The 14331-nt window shown below is 36.4% G+C and overlaps 2 non-coding genes across 2 annotated transcripts; one reads left to right on the forward strand and one right to left on the reverse strand.

Annotated features, from left to right (window-relative positions):
* Positions 1-1666: 1666 nt before the first annotated feature.
* On the reverse strand, positions 1667-1737 carry TRNAF-GAA. The gene has a single exon. It is a non-coding gene; the product is annotated as a tRNA-Phe (tRNA).
* Positions 1738-3202: 1465 nt separating this feature from the next.
* Positions 3203-3275, forward strand: TRNAT-UGU. The gene has a single exon. It is a non-coding gene; the product is annotated as a tRNA-Thr (tRNA).
* The last annotated feature ends 11056 nt before the right edge of the window (positions 3276-14331 follow it).

Here is a 14331-nt window from a genome sequence, read left to right on the forward strand (position 1 = left end):
TCTATTATTATTTAGACTCTTAATGAATATGTATGACCTGAATGGAATAATATGTATTTCTTTTGTATGAAATATGTGTTACATGCAATGTGTGGGTTGGGGCGTTACAAGTACCGATTCTTATAGTACTGTTCGTGGAGTCGATAAGCTAATTCCTGTGGATGTCTATTTGCCGGGCTGTCCACCTAAACCAGAAGCAATTATAGATGCTATAACAAAACTTCGTAAGAAAATATCTCTAGAAATCTATCCAGATAGAATTATGTCTCGCGAGAGAATCAGTATTTTACTACCAATCAGAAGTTTCAGGTTGGGCATAGTATTCATACTGGAAATTTATGACAAAGGATTCCTTTATCAACCTTCATCTACCTCAGAGGTTCCTTCTGAAACATTTTTCAAATACAAAAGTTCADTATCTTCCCACGAATTAGTAAATTAGACAGGATTCCTTTGCACAGAATAAAAAGTCGTGACTCAATCTTCAGAAATTTCATCGTAAATCTAAATATTTATACAAAAAAAGCGAAAGAGATAAAAAAGATGCAGGGTCATTTGTCTGCTTGGTTAGTTAAGCATGGCCTAATTCATAGATCTTTGGGCTTCGATTACCAAGGAATAGAGACTTTACAAATAAAACCCGGGGATTAGCATTCCATTACTGTCATTTTGTATGTATATGGTTACAATTATCTCTGCTTCGAATGTGCCTATGATGTAGCACCAGGAGGACTATTAGCTAGTTTGTATCATCATACTTGAATAGAGTATGGTGTGGATCAACCAGAAGAGGTATGCATAAAAGTATTTGCCTCGAGGAGGGATCCTAGAATTCCGTCTGTTTCTGGGTTTGGAAAAGTGTGGATTTTCAAGAACGGGAATCTTATGATATGTTGGGAATCTCTTATGATAATCATCCACGTTTGAAACGTATCTTAATGCCTGAAAGTTGGATAGGATGGCCTTTAAGTAAGAAATATATTGCTCCCAATTTCTATGAAATACAAGATGCTCATTGAATGATAAAAAACTAATCTTCACCTCTACAATTCTATAGATTTCAGGTTCTATTCTAGATTAACCAGAGTAATTAAAGTCTCGTTTGTATTATGGTTTGGATTTTTATTATGTATAGAATAAAAAAACACAATAAAATTAGGGATTCAATGGGATTCTCAAATTTGGAAAATACTTAGTTCGGATGAGCCAAGTCGATAAGAGGAACCAAATGAGTTATGCAGCATTAACTTTGGACAGCACACATCATTTAGGGGGAATCTAGAAAGTCATATAATGTAAGAGGAAACTAAAAATGAAATATAAAAGAAAATACAAATAAATCGGATTTTTTTATTTCTACAGTATTTGAACTCAATCTTGTCAATTCGCATCCTTCTACTACTCTATTGAATCTCTCAATCTTAACCTTCGAATATGTATATGTGTATGAAGTATTAACATTCTTTTTGAACCAGAGGAGATAAAATAGAATCTAATTTTTTTACATACTTTGTATAATAAACTCTTTACCCCTCTTTAAAAATAAAATAGATGGGGTATATCTCTAAAGACCGAGATGGATAATATCTATTATTATTTAGACTCTTAATGAATATGTATTCATATCAATTAATTGTAAAATAGATACTTATACAAATTAATTATGTGTCAGGAACCAGATTTGAACTGGTGACAAGGATTTTCAGTCCTCTGCTCTACCAACTGAGCTATCCCGACTATTCTTGATGTCTCATCCTAATTTTCATTTTACTAGATAACTTGGGTCTATGTCAAATGAAAGGGTATTACAAAGCCTCGTCCAGGTCCTATAATTTGTCAAAAGAACAACTTGGTAAGTTTCAATATGAATAAAAATATCGATTGTGAATCATTCAAATGGGGATTCCTTGCTCAAAGATGTTCATTTGTACATGTATCACACACACACACACACATACACACACACATATATATATATATATATATATATCACATGTTATAAAAGAACAACAATTCCACTCAGATCCATTTGTATAAAGAGTAGTGAATGAGAAAGAAAAGATAAGGAATTTTGAACCGCTAAGGAAAAAAGGATAAAATAAATAAAAAGGATACGAGAAATAATTAGGGAGTTAAATGGTCTTTCTTGGGATAGAGGGACTTAAACCCTCACAATTTTTTAAATCGAAAGATTTTCCTGTTACTATAAATTTCATTGTTGTTGATTTTGACATGTAGAACGAGACTCTATCTTTATTCTCGTCCGATTAATCAGTTCCTCAAAAGATCTATCAGATTATGGAGTGAATTGTTTGATCAATGAATATTCGATTCTTTCTTCAATATGGAATCGATTCACAACAATTCTTCTATATTATGTATACARGTTTATCCTTCATCTTTTATGAAGTTTCGATAGAAGGATTCCTCTACCAACGTAAGACAATAAACTCCATTCGTTAAAACAGCTTCCATCGAGTGTTTGGACCTATCCTTTTTTATTTTCGCTTTCTGAACCTTTGTTTATTTTTGTAAAACATGATTTGGCTCAGGATTGCCCATTTTTATTAATTTCAAGGTTTCTCTGAATTTTAATGTTATCACTTAGTAAGTTTCCATACCAAGGTTCAATCCAATTAAGTCCGTAGCGTCTACCAATTTCGCCATATCCCCCTTTTTGAGATGAAAATCTCATTGTGATCTCGTTCCCTTTTTTCTTTCATTTATACCGTGAATTCATTAGATAGATGTCGATTCTTGTCTTGAAAAAGTGTTTTCTCCCCTTTGTCTTTGATTTCTTGTCTATCTTCTTTCATCTTCTATGGGAGGCTCATATTTGGTCCAATCAAAAACGATTTTATCATTTCTGTATCCGAAATTCAATATAGGTGGATACATACCCTATACATTTTTCTTGCTTCCACTCATTTACCGATGCAATTTCGAATATTTGAACAGTCGACTTCTTTTTCTTTTTTTTAATTAAAAAAAGAATATTGCATTGTGATAAAAAAATGAAATTCTATATCGCTAGATTAATTGTTATGTTCTATAATATTTAACAGTTATTAGAAATTCTATATTTTATTCTTTAATATTTTCATATTCATTATGAATAGCGAATATGAATAGCTAAAAAGTTAATAGCAAAGATTCTAAGAGTATATCAAATTCCTATGCAAGTGGAATTTATGTTATGTGAGCCTGCTTAGCTCAGAGGTTAGAGCATCGCATTTGTAATGCGATGGTCATCGGCTCGATTCCGATAGTCGGCTTTTCTCTTTTTATTTTATTCGATTTTTACATGATTGATAATACATCTTTGAAATCAAAGAATATTGGAAAAAAATGTCTTCCTCTTATGACAAAAGCCATTAATTTATTATGTTATAGGAATTTACAACTATGTTACGAAAAGAATCATTTTTTTTTTCTATATATAGAATATAAAAATCTGGATATTTATCCAACTCATTATGCTTGGTAAACGGGTCCATTATTCACGGCGGTCAGTGATTGTCGTGGGCCCTTCACTTGCATTACATAGATGTGGTTTGCCTCGCGAAATAGCAACAAACCTTTTACAGGCATTTGTAATTTGTGACATAATTAGAAAACATCTTGCTTCGAACATAGGAGTTGCTAAGAGTCAAATTCGGAAAAAAAAAACGATTGTATGGGAAATACATCAGAGAATTCTGGATGATCATCCAGTATTGCTAAATATAGCACCTACTCTGCATATATTAGGCATACACGCATTCCTATCCGTTTTAGTAGAAAGGCGTGCTATTTTTTTACATCCAGTACTTTGTAAGGGCTTCAATGGAGACTTTGACGGGGATCAAATGGTTGTTCATGTGCCTTTATCTGAAGAGGCTCGATCAGAGGCATGTTTACTTATGTTTTCTAATATGAATCTTGTTGATCCTCTCTCTCAGTGATTTCATGATAATCCCTTTTTTACCTCTATACGATGTATTTATGTTTTTGTCTTTTCAGTTCCAACGATCTTCACTGAGTCTATTCAGTGATCATTGAAGAACTTGATTTGTAAAATTCAATCAGCGACAGTGATACTTCATGAAGACAACACTCATACCAAAGAACCTTCAGCTAATGTTGAAGACTGAAAATGAAGACTAGAGACTTGCGAGTACGTGATCTGAAGCGGTACTCGGTGATTACATGCCTGTCTACGTATGTGTGAAGACTGCCCAAGCCTCAGCTGATGATGAAGAGACCTTCAGGTTATTCCAGCATTCAACAATCAAATGAAGCTTGCGAAGCACGACAGTTGTTGTCTTGTCCTTATACACACAAAGAACAAACCCATACCCTTTATAAATGTTAGTACGGTACGAAGCCGACTAGTTGACTTTACTACCCACCAACTTTGTGAAAGAATGTTTGCTCTTGAATAGTCTTTTGCACTATTCACTGTAGCAAAGGACAAGCCTTCTTCTTAAGGCTTGACATGCACTCTATCCATACTATGTTGCATTAAATGTGTATTTAATACAATGGGTATAAATATAAGTGTTCCCTCTCCATGCAGAGTGCGCGCGCAACACACTCTCTTAACCTAAATTTTACTTTGAGCATCTTTGAGCTAAAGTAAAAGAACTTACTTTCTTTTACAGCAAATCTTTTCTTATTTGTTATGATTTAGTGTGTAACTAAAGATTGTTTAGATAGGTTTTTTCTTACCTTATCTTTCTGCAAACAGTCTTGTAAAATCTGTATTGATCTTCTCTTATCAATATATATTTTAAATTTGAAAATATTGTGTTTGTATTCATCCCCCCCATTCTACAAATTGTTATACATATCTTGTAGACCTTTACGGGACCAACAAGTGGTATCAGAGCAGTGTTCTATCTTTTCTAAGTTGTTTGGTTGTTTTTTTGTATTGCTTTATCTTCTTCTTTAGATAACTTTACTGCTTTTAAATGGCTTTGCAAAACACAAACACACACGTTCAAGACAATGGATCTCTTGCCAAACCTCCCCGGTTCATTCGTGACAACTTTAGTCTGTGGAAGAAGCGGATGTCCCTCTTTCTGGAAGGTGTGGATCCTGAAATTCCACACTATATAGAAAATGGACCATATGTACCATTTGTTATTTCTCCGGCTGTTCCAGCAACAGCTACGACTGTCACGATTCCTGACCGGCAGATTCCAAAGCTCCCTCATCAGTGGAGTGATGAAGACAAGAAAAAGATAGCTATAGATACTCGCGCTAGGTCTATAATAGCTATGTCTCTTCCTGACGAGGTTTATCACTCGGTGATGAAACTTAGGTGTTGGACCTGAAAATTCAGCTTTGATATTGATCTATTACTCTGAATGAACTCTAGGACGATTACAGTGCAGCAGAAACAATGATAAGAACAGAACAGAGTAATTAAACCAAGAACACACAGTTAATATGATGAAGAAGATGAACACAGGAAAATAGCTTCAAAGGTTTTTCAATTCATTCAATTGAAAATAGACGATTACAATTCGGAAGCACACAATTTACAAAGGCCTAAGCTGCTATTTATACTAGTCCCTAACGACCTTACTGACAAGATCTTAAAAGAGAGAAATCATCTAAGCCGTCCAAATAAAGTCTATTAAGTCCTAGTCACGTGAGAAGCACATGCAGCAWACAACCTTTGAAAAACAGTAGAATAGGATCTTCACAGAAGACTAATCCGCAGACCCTCTGTGAGCCATCTCAGAGGCTCTGCTGTAATTGACTTGTATGAACTTATTGCTAGAGGACCATTTTCCAGAACCTCTGTGAGAGACATCAGAGGTTCTGTTACACTTTACTTGCACGATAAAACAGCTTCTGTGGAAGATACCCTTATGCCAACACTTGTAGAATACTTTTTCATACTTTTACAAGAAGTGAATAATAGAGCTAACATTAGGACTTCTAAAACCATGTGGGACACTCTTTGTGTTCAATATGAAGGAACCACTCAGGTTCAAGAAACTAGGAAGATTAATTTAGTAAGGCAGTATGAAAGGTTTCTCTGTGGAAAGATTGAAACGCTGTCTAAAGTACATCAACGTTTTAGTTGTCTTCTTATTGATCTAAGGGTTGTAGGCAAGGAATATTCCAACTCTGAAACTTTAACTAAGTTTCTGGAATGTCTTCCTGAATCTTGGGACACCTTTTCCATGTGTCTTAAGATGTCCAATGACATGTCTTTTCTTTCTCTTTCTACCCTTTACGGGATTCTGCTTAATCATGAGCAATCTCGTCAACTGAAAAGGAATCTAGTCAAAGATTCCAGAGAAATGAAAAGCTCTCTGTTAGCTTTGATCTCTGAAGATGCTTCAGCTGAAACTCCTTCTTCTTCTTTCACTTCTTATCTTCCTCCTGTTGTTATTATAGAGTTAGACTCTACTAACTCTGAGGATATTCCAGAATCTGATCTAGCAAATTTTGATGAATCCCTGGCGCTTTTGACTAATCTTTTAGAAGATTCGCCAGCAAAAGCAACTACCACAGATCACCCTTGCTGACCATTAAGTAAAAGCCAATGTCTGATAAAATAGACAAGGCTTCAGCAATCTGCTACAATTGTCACCGCAAAGGACATTTTGTAGGTGAATGCAGATCAAAGAAGACTGCGACGCCATCTTCAAAAACCCCATCCTCCTTCAGGTCTAGAGACAAATATTTGAAACTAAAGGAGAAGTACAAGAAGATGAAGAATAACCAGTGAAACGCTAAGGGTCTTATCGCTGAAGAGCATGATTGGGCTGATTCATTTGATGAATCATCATCTGATGAGGAAGATACAACCAATCTTTGCTCGATGGCCAAGGATGTCAACGAAGAAACTTCAGAGACATCTACTTCAACTGAACCATCAACCTCTTCTACTACTCAGGTATGTACCCTGAATAAACCCTCTTCTTCTTCTGCTAGCCTATCCGCACTAGACACGTTGACGGAGGATCTTTACAATGACCTCAATGGCAAATCAAAAGCAGAAATGCTTAATCTTGATCTTCAAGAATAGTTGAAGATTTGCCATTCTAAGATCAAGAAGCTTACTAAGGTTGAAGAAAACCTAAAGGATCAGGTCATTGTAAACCTAGCCATCACTATTGAATACGAAAAGGCTATCGCTAAGCGTGAGCGAGAAATCGCTAAGCGTGAGCGAGAAATCGCTGAACTTAAGGTTAAGAAGGCTACCATTGAAGGGTGGTGTAAAGCCTCCATCAAAGCCTCTGAGATCATCAACGCTCAGATCCCAGTCAAGATAACGACTGGTCTAGGATTTTCCTATGATCAGGAAGAACGTGTCACTGACCGGTCCATGCTTAAGTTTGGTACCTTCGTCTCTTCCAATCCCGACACTTCTTCCTCTTAGTCCTCTTTTACTGAGAGTCATCTTGATGAAACTCCTTCGAGTTCAGGTTGCAAAGACAAAGGTAAATCCATTGTCACAGCACCTCTTCCTAAGAAGTCTAACAAGTCCAATAGATCAAGGTCTATTCCTTCAGCTTGTAAAGCTTCTTCTTCAGGGACTAGGAAATCTGAATCCTCTCAGAAATCCAAGTCTCAGCTCAATGTGAATGCTTCACCTAAGGAATCCAAATCCTCAAAGGTTCCTCCAAGAACCAATGAGAAGGGAATCCTTGGAGCTGGTCCTTCTTCTAACTAGTACTTCCTGGCCCTAAAGCTACCTTCAGCTTTAGAAAGTGCAAACATTGTGGTGAAAATACACATATTGCCAACAAGTGTCCTTATGCCGCCACAGCTGGTCCACCAGCTAAGGGCAAGAAAGTATTCAAGGATGAGAAATCAACTAAGGCAAAATCCTCCACTAACGCTGTAAAAGCAACCAAAGTGAAGCAAACCGCTGGAGCCTCTTCCTCAGGCTCGGTGAAGACAACTCCTGCTGTTAAATCTTCAGCATCAGATGTTGTAGTTCTAACCACTGAAGCCTCTTCCTCAGGCTCAGTGAAGACTTCCACTGAAACTACTTTAGTAGTGTTAGAGGTGGTTCATCTCTCCACTCAAACCTCCTCAGTTTTAGTGATGCCATTTGCTGACGCTGATCCCTCAGCACGAGTGTATGATGCCTCTAACAGTGATGGACCCCAATAGTTGGGTACCAATAGCATTTTTAAAATTTCCCCTTGTGTAGGATGTCAAAGGTATATGGTATCTCGATAGCAGATGCTCAAAGCATATAACTGCAGAAAAATCTCTGCTAATCCATTACAAGGAAGAAAAAGGACCTTCCGTGACCTTTGGAGGAAACGGAAAAGGATATAGCAGAGGTTTTGGTATATTAACCAATGGTGCAACAATGTTCAAGCGAGTTGCATATGTTGAAGGACTGAAGCACAACCTCCTAAGCATCAATCAACTATGTGACAAAGACTATACAGTAAAAATTCTCAAAGAATTCATCTTGCATCTTTGACAAGAATGATAAGGTTTCCTTAACCGGTTCTCGCCTAGAGAATGTGTATATCATCAATATGAGTTCCTCTACAACTAAGAATTGTTGTTTCTTCTCCAATGCCTTGTCAGATATCAACTGGCTATGGCACAAAGGGCTTTCTCATCTCAACTTCAAGACACTTAGTGAGTTGTCAAGAAATGATCTTGTCACTGGTCTTCCTCAACACTCCTTTGCAAAGGAATCTCTTTGCTCAGCATGTGAAAAAGAAAAACACATAGGAGCTAGCTTTAAGTCAAAGCAGATCTTTTTAGTGACTGCGCCTCTTCAGCTACTGCACATGGATCTCTTTGGTCCAGTCAACGTGCAATCTATCGCTGGAAAGAAGTTTACACTCATCATAGTTGATGAGTATTCCAGGTACACTTGGGTCTTCTTCCTCAGATCCAAAGATGAAGCACCTGAAGAAATCATTTCGTTCATCAAGAAAATAGAAGTACTCAACAACATCAAGGTACGATCTATTAGAAGTGACCATGGCACTGAATTCAAAAACAGTACTATGGATAACTTATTCATCAAGGTACGATCTATTAGAAGTGACCATGGCACTGAATTTAAAAACAGTACTATGGATAACTTCTTTGAGAACAAGAGAATTTCTCACAACTTTTCTTCAGCCAGAATTCCTCAGCAAAATGGGGTCGCTAAAAGGAAAAGTCAAACAATCATAGAGGTTGCTCGATCAATGCTCAGCGAATCCCATTTCTCTACTCAATTCTGGGCTGAAGCTGTCAACACCGTTTGTTTCACTCAAAATCGATCACTAATTGTAAGATGATTCAAGAAGACAGCCTATGAACTTTTTCATAGAAGAAAGCCTTCTATAAGCTTTCTATATTTTTGGTTGTACTTGTTACATTCTCAACAATCGCAACTAACTTGGAAAAAGTTCGATCCCAAAGCTGATGAAGGAATCTTTCTTTGATATTCTTCAATATCCAAAGCCTTCAGAGTATTCAACAAACGAAGATAAACGATAGAAGAAACTATCCAAGTCACCTTTGACGAATCTCAATCAGCTAATTTAAAATCCATCTTAAACGATGATGATGAATTAGAATGTTGGATGTTCTCTCACTATGGACAACCTGAAGCTTCCTACAGTGCTCCTCTCAACACTGAATCTCMTGAAGCAGAAGATGATCCACTTATCATTCCAGTTACAGCTAGTCACTCCAACGCATCTTCTTCAGAGATCGTTGTCGTGCCCATTAGCTGTATTCCTCCTTCTACTTCAAACACTGATCAATCATTGAATGAAATGCCTTCAGTATCTGTACCAGTTTCAGTCGCTGAATCTGAGGCTCTGTTAGCAATTGTCCCAATTGCTGAAGACACTGCAGCTGAAGCCTCATATTCTGTTCCTGAACTTACCTATTCAGATGAAATTCCTCTATCGGCTCAGTGATAGACTAAAGACCATCCAATTCATCAAATTCTTGGTGATCCAGATGCAGTTATCAAGACTTGTCGTGGTCTAGGTAATATCTGTCTTTTTGTCAACTTTCTTTCTTTAGTTGAACCCAAAAAAAATCAATTATGTTATCCATGACCATAGTTGGGTCCTTGCCATGCAAGAGCAGCTCATTGAGTTTGATAGGAATAAAGTCTGGTACATTGTCCCACGTCATTATGAAAAATCAGTGATAGGCACCAAATGGGTCTATCGCAACAAGTTGGATGAGTAAGGTGTGGTAACTCGTAACAAAGCTCGACTAGTTGCTCAGGGTTATAGACAAGAAGAAGGGATCTATTATGACAAAACCTTCACACCAGTGGCTAGATTCGAAGCTATTCAACTCTTCCTAGCCTTTGCTGCCCATAGAGACTTTAAAGTATACCAAATGGAAGTAAAGAACGCTTTCCTAAATGGGAAACTTCAAGAGGAAGTTTATGTTGAACAACCTCCAGGGTTTCTTGATCCTAAGAATTCAAACCATGTTTATCGTTTAGATAAGGCTCTTTATGGGTTAAAACATGCTCCTCGTGCCTGGTATGATACCCTTTCCTCATTTCTCATCTCTAAGAAATTTGTTCGTGGAAAGATTGACCAGACTTTATTTCTTAAGAAAGTTAAGGGTCACATCATTCTAGTCCAAATTTATGTCGATGATATTATATTTGGTTCCCCTAATCCCTCTTTGTGTTTTCGGTTTGCTATTCGCATGAAGAAAGAATATCAGATGAGCATGATGGGAGAACTAACCTTCTTTTTAGGTCTCCAAATCAAACAAACAGATAAAGGTATCTTTATCAATCAACGTAAGTATGTTTGTGACATGCTGAAGAAGTTTGATTTATCAAACAGTTCATTTATGAAGACTCCAATGACTCTTCCACTCTCTCAACAAGGATCCAAATGGAAAGCCTGTAAATGTAACAGTTTATAGAGGAATGATCGTCTCCCTGCTGTATCTAGCAGTTAGTCGACCAGATATCATGTACTCTACCTGCTTATGTGCAAGATATCAAGTTGAACTTAAGGAATCCCATTTGATTGATGTAAAACACTTTTTTGGATGTCTTAAAGGAACTCCTAACATGGGTCTTTGGTACCCTAAAGGTTTAGGTTTTGACCTAATAGGTTACTCGGATAGTGATTTTATAGGTTGCAAAATAGATAGGAAAAGCGCCACTGGAGGCTGTCAGCTTCTAGGTGGAAAGTTGGTGAGTTGGACAAGCAAGAAGCAAAACTCAGTGTCCACATCAACTGCTAAAGCTGAATACGTAGCCGCTGGGAGTTGTTGTGCCCAAATTCTTTGGATGAAAAACCAGCTGATGGACTATGATCTTCAGTTTTCTAAAGTTCCTATTTATTGTGATAGCACTAGTGCTATTGCAATTGCAAATAACCCTGTACTTCACTCCAAGACCAAACATACTGAGATCCGATATCATTTTATCAGAGATCATATTATGAATGTGAATATTGAACTTCACTTCTTTCCAACTAAGTACCAAATCGCTGACCTTTTCACCACACCTCTTGATGAGACAAGATTTAACATCTTGATCAGCGAACTGGGATGCTTAACACTAAAGGATAATCTTCAGCGATTAACATCACTCAGTAAGTGAAATGATTTAGTGCCCTGTCTCTAACACTGAACTTTTGAGTAAATGTATCCATTATCTCTAAGGTATGATTACTCTTCTCTTTTCCTCAAAACTTAAAACCTTCACTACAGCTTTTCTTTTTTCAGTGACTAAAATGTTTTAAAAGTTTGTCTCAGTGATTCTTTGATCACTGATCATAAATAAGTATCTCTTTGTACTTATTCTCTTAAAAAATCAAAATGATCACCGAATCCTTTCTGTTCATTGATTCAAATTTTTTTAAATGCCAGGTTCAGTGATTCCTTAATCACTGACACTGATGCCTTAAAACTATCACTGAAGGATTCTGACTTCATTGATAAAAATGTTTTAAAAGGTCTTTTCAGTGTTTAGTATAATACTAAATGACTAATCGTTTTCTTAAAAACCTTTTCGTTTTTAAAAGAAATAGTTAATGAACCGTCTTAATGATGACATTCTCTATTTACAATGCGCAACGCTTTGAGACGCGCAAAAAGGTACTGTGATATGCTACCTCATTTAATGTCATTCAATCATGGATGAGAACATGCCATTTTCTCATCATGGCCCTTTTCCTCAACCGTCGTCTTTTCTCTCTCTCATATTTTTCTCTCTCCTCCTATCTATAAATATGAGACCTCTCCTTCACTTTTCTCTTTATGCTTTCAAAATTTCAAAGACGAACCTCTACCGAAATTACCAAGCAAGAAATACTCTTAAGTTCTTCTACGACCTTTCATTCTACAACTCTTAAGGTCACAAAATTTCTTTTCTTGATTCTTCTTCTTCTAAGAAATGTGTTTAACATTTTTAAGAACCTTGTTCTCTTAAAACGTTAAACATTAATGATTATTAACCCAATTTAATACTTGGTTGTAATCACATTTCTTTAAACACATTCTACTTGAAAAACCCTAATCATTCTTCAAGGATTTTTCAAAAGAAGTTTTTCTTGGTTCAAAAACTTACCTAAACACTTCTCCTAAACACATCTTGGTTTCTCTAACAGACTGTTTTATCTTATTCTTATTAAAAACAGATGGCTGCCAAGAACATTGGATTTACACTCGATGAAGTGTCCTTCAAGGCCAACAACCACATTGTCTTGTTGGACATCCTTTCGTCCAAGGCATATTACCAAGAGGCGGATGACTTCCTCAAACAGTCGTTGCTCAGTTTTTCCTTCAAACATGAACATATTATGGTTAAGGAACTCTTATAACAGTTCTTTTTCACTGTTGAGGTGGTTGATGTCGAAGACAAACATGGCCGCCAAGTTGAACAAGTCAACTTCACATTCAATCGCATGTCTGTGAAGTTTGGCGTGAACATGACGAGGACGGCTCTTTGCCTTCCCAAAGGCCCCTTCGACAGGGAACCCACAACGGCTAAGATTACCGAATGTCTTGATGCCATTGGCTATCAATGGACAATGAAGAAGGAATCAAATACTCCCATGAAGTCCTTGTCGAAGATTGAGGAGAACAGGATGTCAGCGATCTGGCAATGCCTGTTCTCGCACTTCATCCAGTCTATGGGTGGAAATATTGGAGGTCAGGACCATGCCTCTAGGATTGCCTTGAAGATTGGCATTTCTGTGATTCAGCGTCGCTGTGATAATCGGGTCCTGGTTATCACTCAAGGTAATTAATACGTGATTATATGATTAAATGATTTCGTGATAGCATGATAAATTGTTATATTTGATCATGCTAGTGTGCAAAAAATATTATGTGCATAATGTGAATATATGTATGAGATTATGTGCATATGCAGAAATATATATATATATATATGTATATATATATATATGTATATATATATATGTATATATATGTATATATATATATGTGTGTGTGTGTGTGTGATTATACACACATGCATATTATATGTGTGCATGATATGTATGGATGCATGCATGTGCATGAGAGATTTTGTGGAAAGAGGGCTGTTAGCCGACTTTCCTAATCTAGAAAGTATAAAAGGGAGGTTGAGCCTCCATATTTTCTTCTTTATGCTTTGGCAAAATTGTGTGATTTTAAAAGAGAAGAGAGTTGATCGGATTAATTCCTGTTTGGTGATTCAAGCTGATTTCAAGTATTTGGTTTCAAAAGCTTAATAAGGTGAGTGATTTCTAAATCTTTTTGCATTAAAGTTGTTACTGGTTTTAATATGAATCTTGTTTATATTTGGAAAGAAATCATATATTTGTTTAACGGTTTTTATCCGGACAAAGACTGACCGGATTAAATTTAATCGGACAAAGCTTGTCCAGATTACTTTTAAAATTCGCTCAAGCCTTGGACGAGGTATTGTTCGGACTTGTTATCCGGACAAAGTTGTTAAAGTATTCTAAGTTTTAAACCCCTTAAAGGTTGGACGATGTATTGTCCGGATTGTTTAATTTGGTTAAAGGTTGGACGATGTATTGTCCGGACTTGTATCCGGACAAAGTTGTTGGAAATTATTCTAAGTATTAAATCGGACAAGACTTTGAGCAATGAGTTGTCCGGATTAGTAAATCGGACAAAAGGGACAAGTGTTGTCCGGACATCATATCCGGATAACTTGTCCGGATAACTTCATATTTGGAATTTTTCATAAAGTTTTATATTTAGATCTTTTTATATAGTTTAAAATGTCTATTATTGGGTTTATTTATGGATTATAAAATGGTTATTTTATATCTTTTCAAATAAAAAGATAAGTTTATACCAAGCGTGGTGACGAAAGTCTGTTTTGGTATGAAAATATATTTTGGGAAA

Source organism: Cynara cardunculus, unplaced genomic scaffold (genome assembly GCF_001531365.2).
Source record: "Cynara cardunculus var. scolymus isolate 2C unplaced genomic scaffold, CcrdV1 Un_Scaffold_3256, whole genome shotgun sequence".
Taxonomy (NCBI): Eukaryota; Viridiplantae; Streptophyta; class Magnoliopsida; order Asterales; family Asteraceae; genus Cynara; species Cynara cardunculus.